The following is a 19,457-nucleotide window of genomic DNA, read 5'->3' as shown; positions in this document are numbered from 1 at the left end:
ATATTAATCAGAAAGCCATAGAGAAAAATTCCATTGTTAAACTTGCACTTAAAAGAAGTGGATTTCAGCATTTTGTTGTGTCTATTTTTCTCTTGCTTTCAAAAACCTTACTTCAACCTCCTCCCTCCCCATACTTCAAATCTTCTACAGGCAAATCCCTAAGCTTTAAATTAGCACAATTAATTATTTCTATATGGTGTTAAAACCAGCTCTTTACAAAAGAATACTTTCAAAGAGGGACTGCAACCTCTGGTTAGATTAGCTCTCAGCCAGCTTCTTTTGGTTGCTGCCCCAGATACACAGGACTAAACAAAATGGATACAAACTCTGGGAAAATTTTCACTTGTGTATTTTTCTTTCCCAATGCATACATTATGTAGATCACAGATTAATGGAAGAGCCTGCCATGTATTGAAGGTTCTGTTGTTGTAAGATTTACCAGATCTTTGAAAATCCTTAAATAAAATGTGCAAGTAATCAGATTTAAATGTTCATCTAGTCATCAATTATTTGTGAATATCACAGCAATTAAGCAATTAAAATATGTTTAATACTGTAATTCACAAATAAATCAAAGGAAAATGCTTTACCTTGATAAATGCTACTCATAATAATCTATAATGCTGAACACATTCAAATCTCACTGTCCACATTCCCCATTTCTGTAAACTCCTCCAGCCCAAACCCTCTAATTTTACAGGCTAAGAACAGCTTTTACTTGGGTGAGGACAGGGTGGGCAGGAAACGGGAGGGGAGAAGAGGGGGCAGGCACATGGGCTCAGTCAGCAGTTGCAAGAGCAGGACTGCCACATTGAATCACAGAAAAGTTACAGCACATTAGGCAGCCATTCAGCCTTGTGTGTTCGCAAGGTTCTCTACCAAAGCAACCTATTAGACCCACCCCTTTCTCCAAGGTCTTGCAAATTTTCCTCACCATATATTTATCCAATTCTCTCTGCCCTCAGCATCCTTAAGCAAATTCTGATTTTTGTCCTTAATAGGCCCAACTCCTCCAGGTATCACCCTTTTACTCTCTACATCGCATATCCCCAATACTAGAACATCTTCAACCAGAGGTGCTGAGTGAACAATCCACCTCAACCATCACTGGGATGCCATTGCCCAGACACCAACATTCAAGCCCAATACCACAGATAAGGCAGCTTATTTAGTGGAAATATCATCTACCACTAGCAAAACAATGACTGTGGTTTACATCAACTACAAACTTAATACAGCAACAAATCAATAAACAAGACTTTTTTCTAGTCTGAGAGATAATCTCTCTGTTGAGGAACTGGTCTCAGAACATTTACAGCATGATTTTCTTACAGACCAAATTTTTCCTGAGGAAAGTTAGATATTTTCATTGTTATGTGAAATAAATATGAATATATTTTAGGTAGATTAAGCATCTGACACAGAATAATTATCACAACATTGCATTGGAACTTCTCCCTCAAATGATGGCCTTGATGTGCACCTCTATTGCTTTTGGCCCATGTGGCCCTTTTTTTTAAAAACCAGATGTGAAATCTTTCAGGAAAATAGCAGCGATGAAGAAATTTGAGTTAGCTGTCGCTGCTGTTTCCACTGCAACCACAAACAAATATCTTGCTTCCTGAAAACACCACAACAGATACCACAAGCATCAATTACCAACATGGTTCAATTTGGTAATGAGAGCATGCAGTCAATGATCTGTCTGTAGTGGTGAAATGGGGTTCGTACAAAAAAAATTACAAATAATATTTCATATGTACAATTAGACAATAGGTCCAAATCTATTATTATTTTCGCATGCATTTCTTATCAGATGTTCAATAGTCTAATGATATTGGAGTAATTAACAATTGGAGGTCAAGTTCAAACCACCAATCTGGCAGATTGTGAAAACTAATTCCAGAACTACTATGGTTTGCTCAGCAATGACAAATATAATCTATGATTCACCTCTTGATAAATGGCCTCAAATGTCCATTGACATTCCATTTCTCTCTGCAATTCACTCCAGACTCAGATTCGTTTATTGTAATATATTCCAGGGTGCAATGAAATTCCTTGCCTGTGTGAAGCTCACAAAGTAAACAGTATACATGGTAATAATACAACAATAAATACAGAGACAGGCCCAATGAGTAGCAAAAATAGTAGAAGTATAACAGAGAGCAACGTAATTTCAACATCTATAATCTTGAAGGCAAGTGTGGTGAAATAAAATCTATACACTCAAAACTAAGAAAGTGAGGCAGACAGATTTAAAAATCATTTCACTCAATTCTTATGCTTCTGCAGTTTGAGTCAAAAACCTAGAAATGGCTTTATTACTTTTTAACAGCATTAAAACAGCATTGTGGTACTCTGTCCCATAGATATCAAGATCTTCTGCTATGTTCGAGGTATTATTGTGCTTTATTGTTTAATACCGCACTGTGTCAGTCCCACCACAGCACATTCATGTGATCTAACTGCAAGTTCTTTCAGCAGCCAGCACTTAGTTTAGCAACTATAATCTTGCAGCCAGCTCTTAAAAGCGATATACCACAATACAAGTGACACACTTCCAGCTGCAAGCATCATTTCTGAGTGAGTGGATTCTGAACCGATAGGAGGGTGGTGGGAGAGCATTCTGAAGGGGTCAGTGGGAACTGCAGATCCTCCAGGTCTCCACCCATGGACAGGAAGTTGGCAGGGAGGTCTCTGGAAGTAATTCTGCCATGCAGTTGATGAATTCCTACACCTTGAGGAATCCTGCAATGGAGACAAATGCCAATTCTGTCTGATCCTGTGAGCTTCATTGAAAAAGAGATGAACTCTTCCCACATTTGCATGTCACTTCTATTGGAGCAATGAGCAGCAAGTTGGTGTGTGTCAAAAATTAGCAGGAACAACCCAAATTCTGAGGCAAGGAAACTGAAAGCAACTTTACTTACCATCTCCATGGGCAAAACCATTCAAACACACATACAAGGTTGCATTTGACATTGCCAAAAACCACTCATCTCAGAGAAGACAAAGAAAACAGTTTAGTGTTAGCCCTTAAAACAGCATGGTTTCGGGAAATGGGGCTAGTGAAACTTGCTCATTCTGTTTGTAAATAAAAGCTTTTTTTCTCTGATAAATGCCATTGCCAATCACTCTGGAAATGAGTTTACTGTTAATGTTGCAGAGTATTACTCAGACTGTTACAGAGTATTCCTGTTGAAACCATTTGAGGGAGTTTTACAACAAACAAAAAGTACCAATTCAAACGAAAATCCCACTTAAGTCTGGCGCTACAACGCCTGGAAACGAGCACCACAGTACTCCATTTTGGCTTATTCCAATTTTCAACTGCACAGCACCTTTCACTTGGAGTTGTGCAAAGGAATTTCTAAGCCATACTTTCAGGGGAACAGCTATACTGCCCAAATCTTTCCTCCTGTCTGCTCTGTTGAACAGTAATTGAATGATGTTGATTGCTATAAATCATTTTGTAAATGGCAAGAGAGTGAAAGGTGAATTAGATGCGTCTCGGTCTTTTCTCATCTTCAAACTCCCATGTTCATTATGTTGGAATCAATAATGGCAAAGTAATGGTACATTCATCCAGATGAAAAGATAACAGGTTCAAAGCTTTCTCCACACACATCAGCACATAATCAGGCTAGTACTTTCGCTGAAGTACTGAAGAGTGATGTACCAAGTTCCAAATGAAACTTTAAGCCAAAGTGCTACCCCCATTCACGTGTGGCACTGATCAAAGACATGGAAAGTTCTCCCATCACCCTAACCAGTATTTAAAAACTGACTATCTTGTACTTCGTTCAATGTTTTTGAAGCTATGCTGTCCACAAATCAGCTGCAGTGTTTCCTCAAGTACAACTGTGACTACACTTCAGAAGTTGTTCTTTAAACAGCATGTTTAATGACATCCAAAGAACACTATAAATGCAGGTTCTTTCAGATTATTTTTACATTACAGGAGATGCACACATACAACTCTTCCAATAGCTACATTAATTATAAATTACCAAGCATAGAGCAGTACAAACAATGTGGCAGCCCATATTAGATTTAATCATGATTAATGAGAGAGTTAGAGAGTTAAATATCTATCTAATGGCAACCATAATAATGTTGTGTTTCAAGGGGAGGAACACAGAAGAGAGAGTCTTCATTTAGTTAAGATCAATTTCAATGGGATAAGGCACAGACTATCTACAGTAAACTGAGGAAATACTCATGGCCAAGGTAAAAGATCAGCAGCAAATATTCACAAATAAAATTAGCATTTAAAATTAGTTTATACACAAGCACTCCACTTACCACAAAAAAGGACAAAAGACTAAAGAACAATATAAAACAAAAAGCAAACAAAAAATGAGAAATAGCAAAGATCCTGATGAAGAGAAATTGAAAGAATAGCAAAACTTGACAGACAAATGCTATTTCTATAACAGAACAAAATCAAGGGGACTAATGACCTGCCCCTGCATAGCTATCCCTACCAACACAACATCCAAAAGAAAGGTCCTAACTAGCATCATTGAGGGCCTCTTTCTAACTGAGTGAAACACCTGTGATGAAAACCGATCTAAAATTTCACTTGTAGAAAAGTAAACAACATCCTCTCCTAAAACATGCTGGTTAAGAGAGAATACTGGGGAAGGGTTCCAACTAATGGCATTGGGCACTGCAGGGGCAGCAGAAAATTTAACGTTTCAAATATGCTACCTTACTAGTTTAGCTGGCCAATAACCTGGATCCCAGTCATCTAGATCATGAAAGCCAATACCAGACCAACTGTAATAGAGAGTCATATACAGCACGTAAACAGGCCCTTCAGCCCAATTCATCCATGCCGACCAAGATGCCTACCTGAGCTAGTCCCATTTGCCTGCACCTGGCCCATATCCCTCTAAAACCTTCATATTCATTGACCTGTCCAAATGTCTTCTAAACATTGTAATTGTACTTGCCTCAACAGCTTCCTCTGGCAGCTCATTCCAAATACTCACCACCCTCTGTGAAAATCTTGCCTCTCAGATCCCTTTTAAATCTTTCCCCCTCTCAACTTAAACCTATGCCCTCTCGTTTTAGACTCCCCTAAGACAGGAAAAGGACTGCGACCACCCACCTTATCTACGCCCCTCGTGATTTTATAAATCTCGAGAAGGTCAACCCCAGCCTCCTTCGCTCCAGGGAAAACAATCCCAGCCTATTAGTCTCTCCTTAAAACTCAAGCCCTCCGGTCCCAGAAACCTGTTTATCTTTTCTGCACCATTTCTAGCTTAATTACAGTATTCCTATAGTATGGCAATCAGAAATGCACACAATATTCCAGGTGCAGTTTCACCAGCGTTTTGTACATGTCGTCCCAACTCTTGAACTCAGTGCCCTGTCCAATGAAGGCAGGCGTGCCTTCTTCACCACTTTGTCTACCTGGGCCACCACTTTCGGGGAACGACGTACTCGTTAACCTAGCTCTTTGTTTTACAACATTCCCCAGGGCTCTATCATTCACTGTGTACACTCTGCCCTGATTTTACTTCCCAACATGCATCACTTCGCACTACTCTGAGTTAAATTCCATCTTTGGCACACTTTCCCAGTTGATCTAGATCCTGTTGTAATCTTAGATAACCTTCTTCACTATCCACCACACTACCAATTTTGGTGTTATCAAACTTACTAAACACACCACCTACATTCTTATCCAAATATACATGACAAACAATAGTGGATCCAGCATACAGTAGCATGCAAAAGTTTGGGCACCCCCGGTCAAAATTTCTGTTACTGTGAATAGCTAAGCGAGTGAAAGATGACCTGATTTCCAAAAGGCATAAAGTTAAAGATGACACATTTCTTTAATATTTTAAGCAAGATTGCACCCTTTTTTCTCCAAACATACCTTTGCTCATTGTGGCCAAAAAAGTTCTATTTTAACTTCATCAGTCCACAGGACTTGTTTCCAAAATGCATCAGGCTTGTTTAGATGTTCCTTTGCAAACTTCTGACGCTGAATTTTGTGGTGAGGATGCAGGAAAGTTTGGAGAAAAAAGGGTGCAGAATTTCATGAAAAGAACACCTCTCCAACTGTTAAGCACAGGGATGGATCGATCACGCTTTGGGCTTGTGTTGCAGCCAGTGGCACGGAGAACATTTCACTGGTAGAGGGAAGAATGAATTCAATTAAATGCCAGCAAAGTCTAAAAGCAAACATCACACCATCTGTAAAAAAAAAGCTGAAGATAAAGAGGATGGCTTCTACAACAGGATAACGATCCTAACCACACCTCAAAATCCACAATGGACTACCTCAAGAGACACAAGCTGAAGGTTTTGCCATGGCCCTCACAAGTCCCCCAACCTAAAAATCATTGGAAATCTGTGGATAGACCTCAAAAGAGCAGTGCATGCAAGATGGTCCAAGAATCTCACAGAACTAGAAGCCTTTTGCAAGGAAGAATGGGCAAAAATCCCCCAAACAAGAATTGAAAGACTCTTAGCTGGCTACAGAAAATGTTTACAAGATGTGATACTTACCAAAGGGGGTGTTACTAAGTACTGACCATGCAGGGTGCCCAAACTTTTGCTTTGGGCCCTTTTCCTTTTTTATTTTGAAACTGTAAAAGATGGAAATAAGAAAGTAATCTTGCTTAAAATATTAAAGAAATGTGTCATCTTTAACTTTATGCCTTTTGGAAGTCAGGTCATCTATCACTTAGCTATTCACAGTAACAGATATTTTGACCAGGTGTGCCCAAACTTTTGCATGCCACTGTAGATCCCTGCAGCACACCACTGGTCACAGGCCTCTGATCTGAAAAACAACCCTTCACTGCCACCATCTCCTTCTACCAAGCCAATTTTGTATCCAGTTGACTAGCTTACCCTCGGTCCCATGTAATCTAACCTTCCAGACCAGCCTACCTTGTCAAAATCTATATTCTTGGGCCAAGATGGAGACAAACAGACAAGGTTCCTGGCTCTTGATCATCTATTGAATGGGCATTTGAGAGTATATTGGACAGCTCATTCACAATCACTGGCAATGCTCATATGGAAGGTATATGGCATTCAGATAACAGCATAGAAAAAGACCATTGGGGTACAGTGGGGGAGGGGGAGGTACTCATTAGACATTTCATTGGTTCAATCACACAGAATTTGTTGGAACATAGATATCTTGAGGGGAACTGGTTAAGGTCACAATCCATGGACCGGTCCTATTAACTAGCAATGCAACTAGCAAAACACTGATTACATTTTCAAAACACTATTCTAACAATTAGAGAGTTAACATTTGTCGCTTGCTCTAGGTCCTGTTCCACTGATTATACATTTATCAGCTGGTCTAAAAGAAAATGAGTACCACTAGGTCTAAGATTCAACAGACTGACTTATAACACCCACATGGGACTGTGGGTGGGTAACAGGCTGCAGCTGATTATTTGCATAGAATTATGTGAGCAGATGCTATGGATCATCAAATAATTCTTCACACACCGTGAAAGATGAATTCACCACATGGAGGCACAAGGTGAATAAAGCACAGGTGGATTTCTGACAATTTGCTGTCAGTGGAGGATAAGAAACAAAACTGCTCACAAAACGGGGGTAAATATTCATTTGCTCTGGACTAAATTTTCTATGTTTGGCCTGATTTAGAGTTGACTTGTTCTGTACAACAGAGTTTGCGGATGGCTAGATGTTGATAAACTGTTGGATATACAATCCAGAGGTAAAATGCATGTAACCTAGGGAATATTTGCAAGACCTATTATAAAAATTCAGATTAATGATAACTGAGGGAAAACTCTCCATTGGCCAGACTTAAAGCAGGTTGATTGTTGACACTGAAGAGCAACAAACTTAGAAACAATTAGAAGTCAATTCGATGATGAGTACACCATTTGGTTCCATTAGCAATTCATCAGATAATGGAGCATTGTAAGCCTAAACTCAACAAGGCCCGGAGAACATTCAGAGTTTGCTGTGAGGCAAAACTCTGAATGTTCTGCAACATGTCAGGCATAGGGTCTTTTAACAGACTTTTGGATAGGTGCATGGAGCTGAGAAAAATAAGAGGGCTATGGGTCTCTAAGGTAGGGACATGTTCGGCACAGCTTTGTGGGCTGAAGGGCCTGAATTGTGCTGTAGGTTTTCTATGTTTCTAAAAAAAATAAACTGCTGGAAGAACCCAGTGGGTCAAGCAGCATCTGTGGCGGCAAAGGAATGGTCAATGTTTCATGTTGAGACCCTACATGTTCTTGACATGAAACATTGACCATCCCTTTCCCTCCACAGGTGCTGCGTGACATGCTGTGTTCTTCCAGCAGTTTATTTTTTGCTCCAGATTCCAGCATCTGCAGTCTCCTGTATCTCCAACATATGTCAGGCAATGGCCATGTCCAACCAACAGGCTGAATCCTCCATTATAAAAGTCTCAGGGGAATTTATCTATCTGGAATTGAAAAATGATCAACTGTTGTCGTCGTGGCTATCCTCGAGGTCGAGGATGATGGTCTTCGTTCCATTGATTTATTTATGGGCTCTCAAGTGGCTTACGAGTCCAATGTAGTGGCTACAGAAGCAGGTGAGAAGCCATGTATTCTGTGGTAAGTAGTTCATCTTCTGATACATCAAAGCCCCTTTATCATCTATAGCCACGAGTCATTACTGGTTTTATCAGTGAGCACTGATTATTAACTTACAAGGAAGGGATGTTGAATCTACATGGAATTGCTAACAGTATGTGAGCAATTCCAGAGGAAATATTTTAGCCCTGAATACAATAAATGAAAGATTAAATAGAATAATTCAAGGGTTGAAGGTCATAGATAAGAAGATAACCCTTTTTACAAAAAGTGGAATGGCTAAGAGAAATCTAGAATCAAAGTTTTAAGATCAACAATTTAAATAGTGAAGAACTGTTTTCCTGGTTGGAAAGGTGATGTGGAAGGGCAGAGGCAGAATTTAAATAATTCTTGGCACATGGGCACATGGCAAGATTACTATTTACTAGTTATTCCTTGTTGCCCTTGAGCACACCACAAATTCCTGGGATTGTTCAAAACCTTACAAATCCATACTCTATTGCTGACACATCATGCCTCTCCCATAACCATGCACCAATCGTCTTTAAAATTCCTGTATTATTCCAAAATACTTAAAGGATGCAACATCCTTAAACATTCTTCTGGCACTGTACCTACTTAGGAAGGTTTTCAAAATTTATGGTTAACGCCCACAACATTCCTTGAATATTTGACTCAGAAAAGCCGTATTACATGAAACTAAATTATGTGCCTGCATCTCAGTAATATCTTTCACACCCAGATCAGAGTAAATACATGTTTTCAGGGTTGATTTAAAAGAACCGAAAGGGGCATCAACTTCCAGAAATTGCAATAACCAACAAAAACCACACGACAAGAATTATTTAAAAACTCTGTTCCCCTGTCCTCCACAGAATCATTCTTCTGGTTGGAACACTGATAAAAATTCTCTGCTGCAATTCTCTCCTCAAATACTGAGTATATTCAAGGATGATCAACAGATTATTTTTTTGAACTAAGGGAATTGGCGGTTATTGTGACCAGGAATGATTTTACTGAATGGTAGACTAAGTAGTTCAAGAAATCACAGTACAGTATATAGTCTTGCATCTACATTTATATCCTTAATAATACAAACATGAGTAGACCATTTATCCCCTTCAACCTGTACTATTATTCAGCAAAACCACACCTAATCTGTTGTTTAACTACTTATCCCCTGATATTTTTGATTTACAAAAATCTATCATTCTTAGATTTAAAATTAATTGGTCCAGAATGGACTACAATTGCAAAAGAGTTCCAGCTTCCACAATCACTAGAAATAGATATAAAAAGGGAAAAATAAACTAGCAATAAGTGTAAAAAGCAGATTGTAAAAGATTCTGCAAATACTTGAAGGAAGAGGGCAGCTAGGTCAGTGTTACGGCAATCAGACAGGAGAATCAAATTGGGGTAAAAGATCAGACCAGATTTCTCATCGAGTGGCAGAGCAGAGTCAAGAAGCTGTTATGGCCAACTCCTGCTCTGATGTTGTTTCCCAAACAAGCTAAAAGATTTGGCCATGAATTTTAAGGTTACCTCCCATAGTCTTAGGCTCCATTTTCACAATGGAAAATAGAACTTTCAAACTGCCTCTTCTCCATTTTAAATGAAAACTCAATTCATTCTAAAAGTTTAGCCTGCCACAGTTGCATGCAACTTTCTCATCAATATAACCAAAACATCATTTTTTGAAAATGCACCACATGGCATTAATCTGCATTTAGTTAGGTGGGCAAACTTTGTTCCTCTTCCAAAATTGTTTTCTCCAAATGAAAACTAATTTCCTAAGCAACCTTCTAAGAAAAATAATAATAGCAAATTAAAAAAGTACCCTGAACAAGCTAAAGCAACATTCAGGAGTAATTCATTTGCCAGAATGCGTTAGCCATCCCATGGCTTGCACCAACAGTCACGCTTCACATTACATACTAGATCTTGAGTCAGCAGATTAACACATCAATGCAATTTTATCACGTGCTCACTAGAACAAGACATCAAAGTAATCAGCAGCAGAAACCCAATCTCCTAATCCTAAATGAAATCATCCAACACTAGGTGGATTCCTGGGATGAAGGAGTTGATAAATGAAAAAGGATGATCTTGGATTTGCTGAATCCCTATGAAGCACCCTGAGATATTTATATTTATTATGTTAAAGGTACTTTATTGCATTACCAGCATTGTGTAACAAATAAGCCAATTGCACACAATAAGCAATGTGATTTTTCATTCCAGCAAACAACCCTCACTACGAAAGGTTTCAACAAGGATTAACATGAGTCAGTGTCAGAAAATATGGGAGCAGAAAACTAGTGGGTGGGGGGGTTGCAGGGCAGATAGAGCAGTTGTAGATTTGTCTGAATTTATTATCCAAAAGCAGCCAGGAATGAGTGTGCAATGAAAAGCTAGAATTCTGACCAATTCTGAAGTAGCAGAGGGCAAGTGCAATGATCCAATCTATTACTCAAATGCAAATGTTAAGTAACATCAAGTATGCCATTTTAAGAACTACTCTACTGAAAAGACAGCAACATTGGCTCCTCTTGCCCTGCAAGAGTAACATCTATCGAAACGCCTGCTCCTTATTAACAGAAGGCTGCATTCCCATCCCTCTGATTACAATACGCCTTGGTTTTATAAGTAGAACTACTCCAACTTGTCACATTACTCACCATAGCAACAGGGAGATAGCTGAAGCACAATGTATTAACATTTCCGCCTCATTGCAACATCTTGGTTGTTGTTTGCTGAACTACAATATCGCCACTGTTTCAATGCACTGAGATTTTTAGACTTCTGTTGCACTCTTCGGTTGCCATGATAGAACACTTTGGGACATTTTATTTTTTTAAAAATTCTTTGCAAAATATCAACATCCAAAGTGTCACACCTATTACCATCAAGTACCAGAAGCTTCAGCAGTAACAATATTCTGAATCATAGTTTCAATGCATTTTATCTTTCACCATAACTACTTATGTTGGTTTGCAGAGAGAATACCCAATCCAAAGCAAATTAATGCAAATGTTTGTGAACTAAAATAAAATAGAAAGGAATTCATGTTTCAGATCAATGACCTATCAACATCGTCACATTTACCACTTACATAAATGCGAGATGGTATCGTAGCTTTTTTAAAAAAAGTCTAATCTTATAAACTACCTATTACTGCAGCACAAACCTGGATTTAGAACAGTCGCTAATACAGCCCAATTACCAGAAGGGCATACAAACTGACAAGTGATTCATGAAAGTAACCCGTCTGGTTTGCAGTGCCACTGTGAGGCAGATCAGGTGTTAATTCTCAGGCTTTCATTCCACTCCTGCTCAAATTAGTTTCACAGTTGACTTAACATACAGCTTTAAGACAAACTGAAAATGTCTGGCCAGTCAAGCTCTAAAGCAAATTGTGTTCTCTGTCATTCTTTATTAAAGTCATTAAAATATAGGTCACAGCACAGAATGAAGTAAAAGGATACTCAGCTACCTGAACAGCAAGAGTCAGAATTCAATAATGTGGTGTCATTCACGGCGCACTGTACTGCATTTCCTCCACTAGATCACTCCCAGCAGCCAGTTTGACTGGCAATCAGCTTACATAGCGATGGATTCAAAGCTGCATCGATTGAAATACAAACAGCAGCATTTTGTGCATGCTAATGTCCAACATATCGTTTATACACCCATATACGAATCCTGCTATAGTGCACCCAGCACCATAAAACCTCCAACTGTGTCAGAGACCAGCAGCAGCTTTCAGCTCTCTGTTCTCCAGTTACATACGATGTAAATGTGATACACTAGCAGCACTTCACTATTTAAACAGTAATGTTTCAGTGCACAGTCTAGGTTGCCACAACTGATGGCACAATGCTCAGAAATTCCATAGTTATAAAAATAGTTCTGTAGTAAATAAAGTCTAATTTGTTTATTCCTCAACTAATCTCTCCTTCAGTTTAACAATCCAGTTGCTTCTAGATCTTACCCACAGAGGTCTCAAATGCTATTCACACAATGGATCCGTGTGACATCACGATTCAGCACTGAAGTACTGTGCCAGTACTAAATTCACAGTCACACGTGAGATTCCCATACCTGCTTCCTTCCAGGATCACAACACAGGCACACGTGAGTGGAGTTGGATGATCTCTCAAGAGGGGTTGCGAAGGTGGGAGGGGGGAGCTGGATAGCATTTCATATTCCTCCACCCTCATTCACCATAGACACTGAAAATAATAAATATAATTGTCAAATTACAAATAAATCCTACCTTTGAAATATGTGTCCTTCCTCAAGAATTGAGAAATGAGCAACGTAGAGCTAAAATTAGTAAGTAACTGAGCTGTGCATCAAAACCCAGGGCAACGTTCTGGGCTGGGATGGATAATCAAGTGGAGTTCCTGCTCCTGACTAGTAGCCCCAGATCGGTGGGAAAGCAAGGAAGGACCAGGATCAAACAAAGCTATAATGCTATCTAATGTAAAAATTCCTCTCTGGGACTTCAAAATATTACAGCTATAAACCTCCAGTCAAAGAACTGGAGAATAGCTGATGTCCAAAGCAGGTTGCCCGCTTGTCATTTTGAATTGAAATGGTAAAAAGGGAAATTAGCCAGATGTACAGTTTGAATTAAAATTAACTGTAGAAAATCCATTTATTACAGTTTCTCATTGGAAGACTATTGTAGTTCTGCATAGAGGTTCCGGTTTAGTCTGACTTTCAGAAATTCAAGGGTTAACAAAGCAGAAATAAAGCTCAATGGTTAACTTCTTGAATATTGAGAAATATCTTTGGGCTTGATGGAAAGTATGAACAGATTGTGATTGCGTGAAATAGTTTCACTGAGTCAGGCTTCCAAATATTTTAAAAAAGACATATCAATTACCCTCTCCAATGACTGAATTTTCCTCTGCAATTCCCAAACTCTTCAAAATAATGCTCTGGGGCATTCACATCCACTTGAGGGGCCAAAAGTGGCTTCAGTTTAACATTCTTTTGATAGGATAAATAGGTGGATAGGGTGAACATGGACCAGTCTACACTTGGGGGGGGGGGGGGATCAGCAGTGGAGAGAATCAGCAGCTTTAAATTCCTTGGCATTAACATATCAGATGTCCTGTCCTGGGCCCAGCATATAGATGCAATCACAAGGAAGGCACGTCAGCAATCTTTAAGAGGTTAAAAAGGTTTGGTTTGTCACCAAATTCTCTAACAAATTTTTTACACAGATGAACTGTTGGAAGTATCCTAACCAGTTGCATCATGATCTAGTACTTCATTTTGTTTTGTTCTTAGTGTTTTTTCTTGTTAAAATTGTGTATAATATGTTCAATGTAAGTTTTTTTTGTGAATGCTGCTATGTGCCTGTGATACTGCTGCAAGTTTTTCATTGCACCTGTTCATACGTGTACTTAAGCATATGATAATAAACTTGACTTTATCACGTCACATCTCTTGATAGAGCTTGAACCCACCATCTTCCAACTCACAGGAGATGGTGCTAATACTGAGTTACAGCTTCTATTGCTAAATAACAGGAAGCTGTGGCCTGAAACATCAGGATTTGGCACAAAATGGCAAAACTGATTTGAGAGAACATCCAGAGAATTTCTCAAATTCTGAATCAGACAACTGAACTTCTGGAGAAATTTAACCATTAGGTCAGTGACTAAGGAAATGGTTAGCATCTGACTGTGCCTAAAAACAGAGACTACAAGATCAAGACACTACAAATACAACCTCAGTCACAGTGAACATAACCACTGCAATAAGAACATCCTAAGTAAAATAAGAGTGAAAAGAGGTTTAGTTTTGACCAATTTTAAAGGAAAACTGTTAGAAATGCCTCAAACCATTGCTCTGCAAGGTGGTTCTACATCGCCAGGCTCTTTCTTTGTGAACGTGTAGGATCTTTATAGCTTTAAAGTAGCCTTGGTCATTGCAGAGACTCAACACAAGATCTACTCCAATAGTCACTAAAGGAGTCCTATAAAATATTAACCAACATGTCTAAATTTCCACCTTAGTTAGACCGAATGAATTCATTGTTGTGAACATGGTCCTATACAAGAACCGCCCAGTAACCTGGCCACGACTCAGGATTATATCCACGCACTACAGTGGAAGACCTATACAAAAGATGACTTCGAGACTGGACTGAAATATTCAGTAATAATGTGTAAACACGGGCTAAGCAGAGTGATTATAATCACAAAACAATAAGCCCCAATTACACATACAACTCTATCACAATTATCTATTTCATCCATGAATAGTACTGTCTTCATCCAAACATTTCTATTTACTTTTCTTTTTAAACTTATTAATGCATCAATTAATCCTTAGTCCATTTTACTTATTACCTATCTTTTAGTTTAATGTAAGCAACATTTAACTACTTCCCTCCTGAAGGATACCAAACACAACTGGAGCTACCATTGTTGGAGTGGACAGTGTTAAGAGTGGGGAGCTGAGGCTTTGGCATGAAGAGGCAGAGTGAGTGGCCCAAGTTTGGAGAGTGAGAGCAGCTCTCTAGAGAAAAAAGGCTTCAGAGAGAAGGCATAGGCAAGAACAGGCAAGGAATTTATTTTATTTTATCATCATTGACTCGGCTTTGGTGCAGAAAGCTTCAGTGAACGGAGGCTAAGGTGAGCTTCAGGCAAGGTCAGTTTTTTTTCTCTTTTTCCACAGTAGAGCAGTGAAATGGCAGTCAGGGCAGTGGTATGTTCCTCTTGAAGGATGTGGGAAGTCAAGGGAGACCTCTGGTGTCCCTGATGACTACACCTGTGAGAAGTGCATCAGGCTGCAGCTCCTTACCGACCACGTTAGGGAACTGGAGCTGGATGAACTCCAGAGCATTGGGGAAACTGAAGAGATGATAGACAAGAGTTACAGGGAGGCAGTCACACCTAGGTTGCAGGATGCAGGTAGCTGGGTGGTCATCAGGAGAGGGAAAGGGGATAGGCAGTCAGTGCAGAGTACCCCTGTGACATTACCTCTCAGTAACAACTATATAGTTTTGGATACTGTTGGGGGAGGTCAATCTCCCAGAGGAAAGCCACAGAAGCCAGGTCTCCGGCACTGTGGCTCAGAAGGAAAGGGGTGGGAAGAGGAGTACAGTAGTGATAGAGGATTCATTGGTTAGGGAAACAGATAGGAGATTCTGTGGACGAGAACAAGACTCTTGAATGGTATGTTGCCTCCCAGGTGCCAGGGTCAGAGACATCTCGGATCGAGTCCACGGCATTCTTAAGTGGGAGGGGGAGCAGCCAGGTCGTGGTCCACATCGGTACCAATGAAATAGGCAGGAAGGGTGACAAGGTCCTGCAAAGTGAGTTCAGGGAGTTAGGTGCCAAGTTAAAAGACAGGACCTCCAGGGTGGTGATCTCAGGATTGCTACCCATGCCACGTTCGAGTGAGGCAAGAAATAGGAAGATAGTGTAGTTTAACACATGGCTAAGGAAATGGTGCAGGAAGGAGGGCTTCAGATTTCTGGATCATTTGGACTCTCTTCCAGGGCAAGTGGACCTGGACAAATGGGACAGTTTGCACCTGAACTGGAGGGGGACCAATATCCTTGCAGGAAGATTTGCTGGTGACGCTTAAGGGGAGTTGAACTAGAGTTGCAAGAAGGTGGGAACCAGAGTTGCAAGGCAGCAAGTGGAGTGGCTGTGGGGAAAGCAGATGTTAAGCCTACAAGCAAAGACAGAAATCGACTGGTTGATGAGCATAGTGGAACTAGTGTTCTAAGATGTGCCTATTTCAATGCAAGGAGTATTGTAGGTAAGACAGATGAACTTAGAGCATGGATCAGCACGTGGAATTATGATTTTGTAGCCATTAGTGAGTCTTGGTTGCAGGAGGGGCAGGACTGGCAGCTCAATGTTCTGAGGTTCTGATGTTTCAGACATGACAGAGAGGGAGATAGTATAGGGGGAGGGGTGGCATTACTCATCAGGGAAAATGTCACGGCAGTGCTCAGAGAGGACATACAGGAGGGCTCGTCTACTGAGGCAATATGGGTGGAAATGAGGATGAAGAAAGGGATGACCACGTTAATGGGACTATATTATAGACCTCCCAATAGCCAGTGGGATTTAGAGGAACAAATCTGGAGACAGATAGCTGCAAGAAAAATAAGGTTGTGATAGTGGGTGATTTTAACTTTCCACATATTGACTTTCCACATACTGACTTTACAGTAAAGAGATTGGATGAGATAGAGTTTGTCAAATGTGTTCAGGGAAGTTTCCTTAATCAATATGTAGAGGTTCCAACTAGAGAGAGCATGATACTGGATTTCCATTTAGGGAATGAAACAGGGCAGATGACAGAAGTGTGTGTAGGGGAACACTTTGGATCTAGTGATCATAATTCCATTAGTTTCAAGATAATTATGGAGAAGGATAGGACTGGTCCTAGGATTCAGATTCTAAATTGGAAGAAAGCCGATTTTAATGGCATCAGAAGGGATCTGGCAGGTGTGGATTGGCATAGGCTGTTTTCTGGCAAAGAGATGCTTGGTAAGCGAGATGCCTTCAAAGGTGAAATATTGAGAATACGGAATCTGTATGTCCCTGTTAGAATAAAAGGCTAACAGGTTTAGGGAACATTGGTTATCGAGGGATATTGAGGCTCTGATAAAGAAAAGGGAGGTGCAGGTCAGGTGTAAGCAGTTAGGATCAAATGAAGAGCTAGAGTACAAGAAATGCAAAAGAACACTTGAAAGAAATCAGGAGGGCAAAAGGAGGACATGAGGTTGCTCTGGCAGACAAGGTGAATGAGAATCCCAAGGGTTTCTCTGGCTATATTAAGAGCAAAAGGGTAGCAAAGGCTGAAATTGGTCCTCGTGAAGATCAGAACAAGCTGGGAAATTATAGGCCGGTGAGTCTGACATCAGTTGTGGGTAAATTATTGGAAGGTATTCTAAGGGACAGGATATATAAGTATTTGGATAGACAGGGCCTGATTAGGGATAGTCAACACGGCTGTCATCATGGTAGGTCATGTCTAACCATCTTATGGAGTTTTGAGAGGAGGTTACCAAGAAGGTCAATGAAGGAAAGGCAGTGGACGTTGTCTACATGGACAAAGCAAGGGCTTTGACAAAGTCCCACATGGGAAGCTAGTCCAGAAGGTTAAGTCACTTGGCATTCAGAATGAAGTAGTCAATTGGATTCAACATTGGCTTAACGTGAGAAGCCAGAGAGTGGTAGTAGCTGGTCGTCTCTCTGACTGGAGGCCTGTGTCCAGTGGTGTGCCACAGGGATCAGTGCTGGGTCCATCATTTATATTAATGATTTAGATGATAGAGTGGTAAACTGAATCAGCGAATTTGCGGATGACACCAAGATTGGGGGTGTAGTGGACAATGAGGAAGGCTATCAAAGCTTGCAGCGTGACCTTGACCAGCAAGGAAAATGGGCTGAGAAATGGCTGATGGAATTTAAAGCAGACAAGTGAGAGGTGTTGCACTTTGGGAGGACAAATCAGGGTATGACTTATACAGTGAATGGTAGGGCTCTGAGGTGTGTGGTAGAACAGAGGGACCTGGGATACAGGTCCATAGCTGCTTGAAAGTGGCATCACAGGTTGATAGGGTCCATAAGGAGAACTTTTGGCACTTTGGCCTTCATAAATCAGAGCACTGAATAAAGGAGTTGGGATGTTATGTTGAAGTTGTACAAGACATTGGTGAGGCCAAATTTGGAGATTTGTGTGCAGTTCTGGTCACCTACCTACAGGAAAGATATCAATAAGCTTGAAAAAGTGCAGAGAAAATTTACAAGGATGTTGTCAGGATTTGAGGACCTGAGTTATAGGGAAAGGCTGAATTGGTTTGGACTTTATTCCCTGGAGTGCAGAAGAATGAGGGGAGATCTTATAGAGGTTTACAAAATTATGAGGGGTATAGATAGGGTGAATGCATGCAGGATATTTCTCCTCAGGTTGGGTGAGACCAGAACTAGAGGTCATAGGTTTAGGGTGAAAGGTGAAATATTTAAGGGGAAATCGGAGGGGAAGCTTCTTCACTCAGAGGATGGAGTGAGTGTGGAACGAGCTGCCAGCGGAAGTGGTAGATGTGGGTTCAATTGTAACATTTAAGAGAAGTCTGGATTGGTACATGAATGGGAGGGGTTTGGAGGCATATGGTCTGGGTGCAGGAAGATGGGACTAGACTGAAAGTCAGGTCAGTATGGACTAGATGGGCCAAAAGGCTTGTTTCTGTGCTGTAGTACTCTACACCATCTACATCCTCTGTGGCAAACTCCCTTAGGATCAGAGTCAAACAGCACAGAAACGGCCAAGCAGTTCATGCCCACCATTTTACCCATCTACACTAATCCTAACTGGCAACATTAAGTTCATATCCTTTTATGCTTTGCCTATTCAAGTGCCTGTCTAAATGCATCCCTATTTATGCCTCTCATAATCTATCAGCCTCCTACACAAGGGTAAAACAAACCTAATCTCTTTGTATTATCAAAGTCCTCCAATCCAAGCAATATCACGGGAATCTCCTCTGCACCACAACTACATCCTTCCTATAATGTGGCAGCCAGAGTTTTCAAAGTTGCAACAGGATGTCCAAACTCTCATATTCTATGCCCCAACCTGTGAAGACAAGCATGTATGCTTTCATCATCCAATCTACCAGTTCTGCCACTTTCAGGGAACTATGGATTTAAACCTCAAGGTCGCTCTGTTCATTAACATTCCCAAGGGCCCTACCATTTACTCCACATCACCTCTACACTTGTCAGAATAAAGTTCCTTCTGCCAACACTCCGTCCAACTTTCCAGCTGACCTATACCTTGCTGTAGCCTGAGACAACCTTCCTCGCTATGTCTCTCAACCACTACCCT

The 19,457-nt window shown here is 40.4% G+C and overlaps 1 protein-coding gene across 5 annotated transcripts in view; it reads right to left on the bottom strand.

Moving 5' to 3' along the window:
* arhgap32b (Rho GTPase activating protein 32b) overlaps positions 1-19,457 on the bottom strand; it is a 389,535-nt gene that overhangs the window by 313,217 nt on the left and 56,861 nt on the right. Inside the window, exon 1 of one of the 5 annotated variants that reach the window (XM_052039786.1) lies at positions 12,687-12,728. The exons of the other annotated variants lie outside the window; for them this stretch is intronic. The gene's annotated coding sequence lies outside the window, so the exon portion shown is untranslated. Of the gene's footprint in view, positions 1-12,686; positions 12,729-19,457 lie in introns of those variants that run through there. 5 annotated transcript variants of the gene reach the window in all.

This window comes from Pristis pectinata, chromosome 27, assembly GCF_009764475.1.
Source record: "Pristis pectinata isolate sPriPec2 chromosome 27, sPriPec2.1.pri, whole genome shotgun sequence".
In the NCBI taxonomy this organism is placed as follows: domain Eukaryota; kingdom Metazoa; phylum Chordata; class Chondrichthyes; order Rhinopristiformes; family Pristidae; genus Pristis; species Pristis pectinata.
The sequence above is the reverse complement of the archived record's forward strand: the minus strand, read 5'-3'. Positions and strand labels throughout refer to the sequence as shown.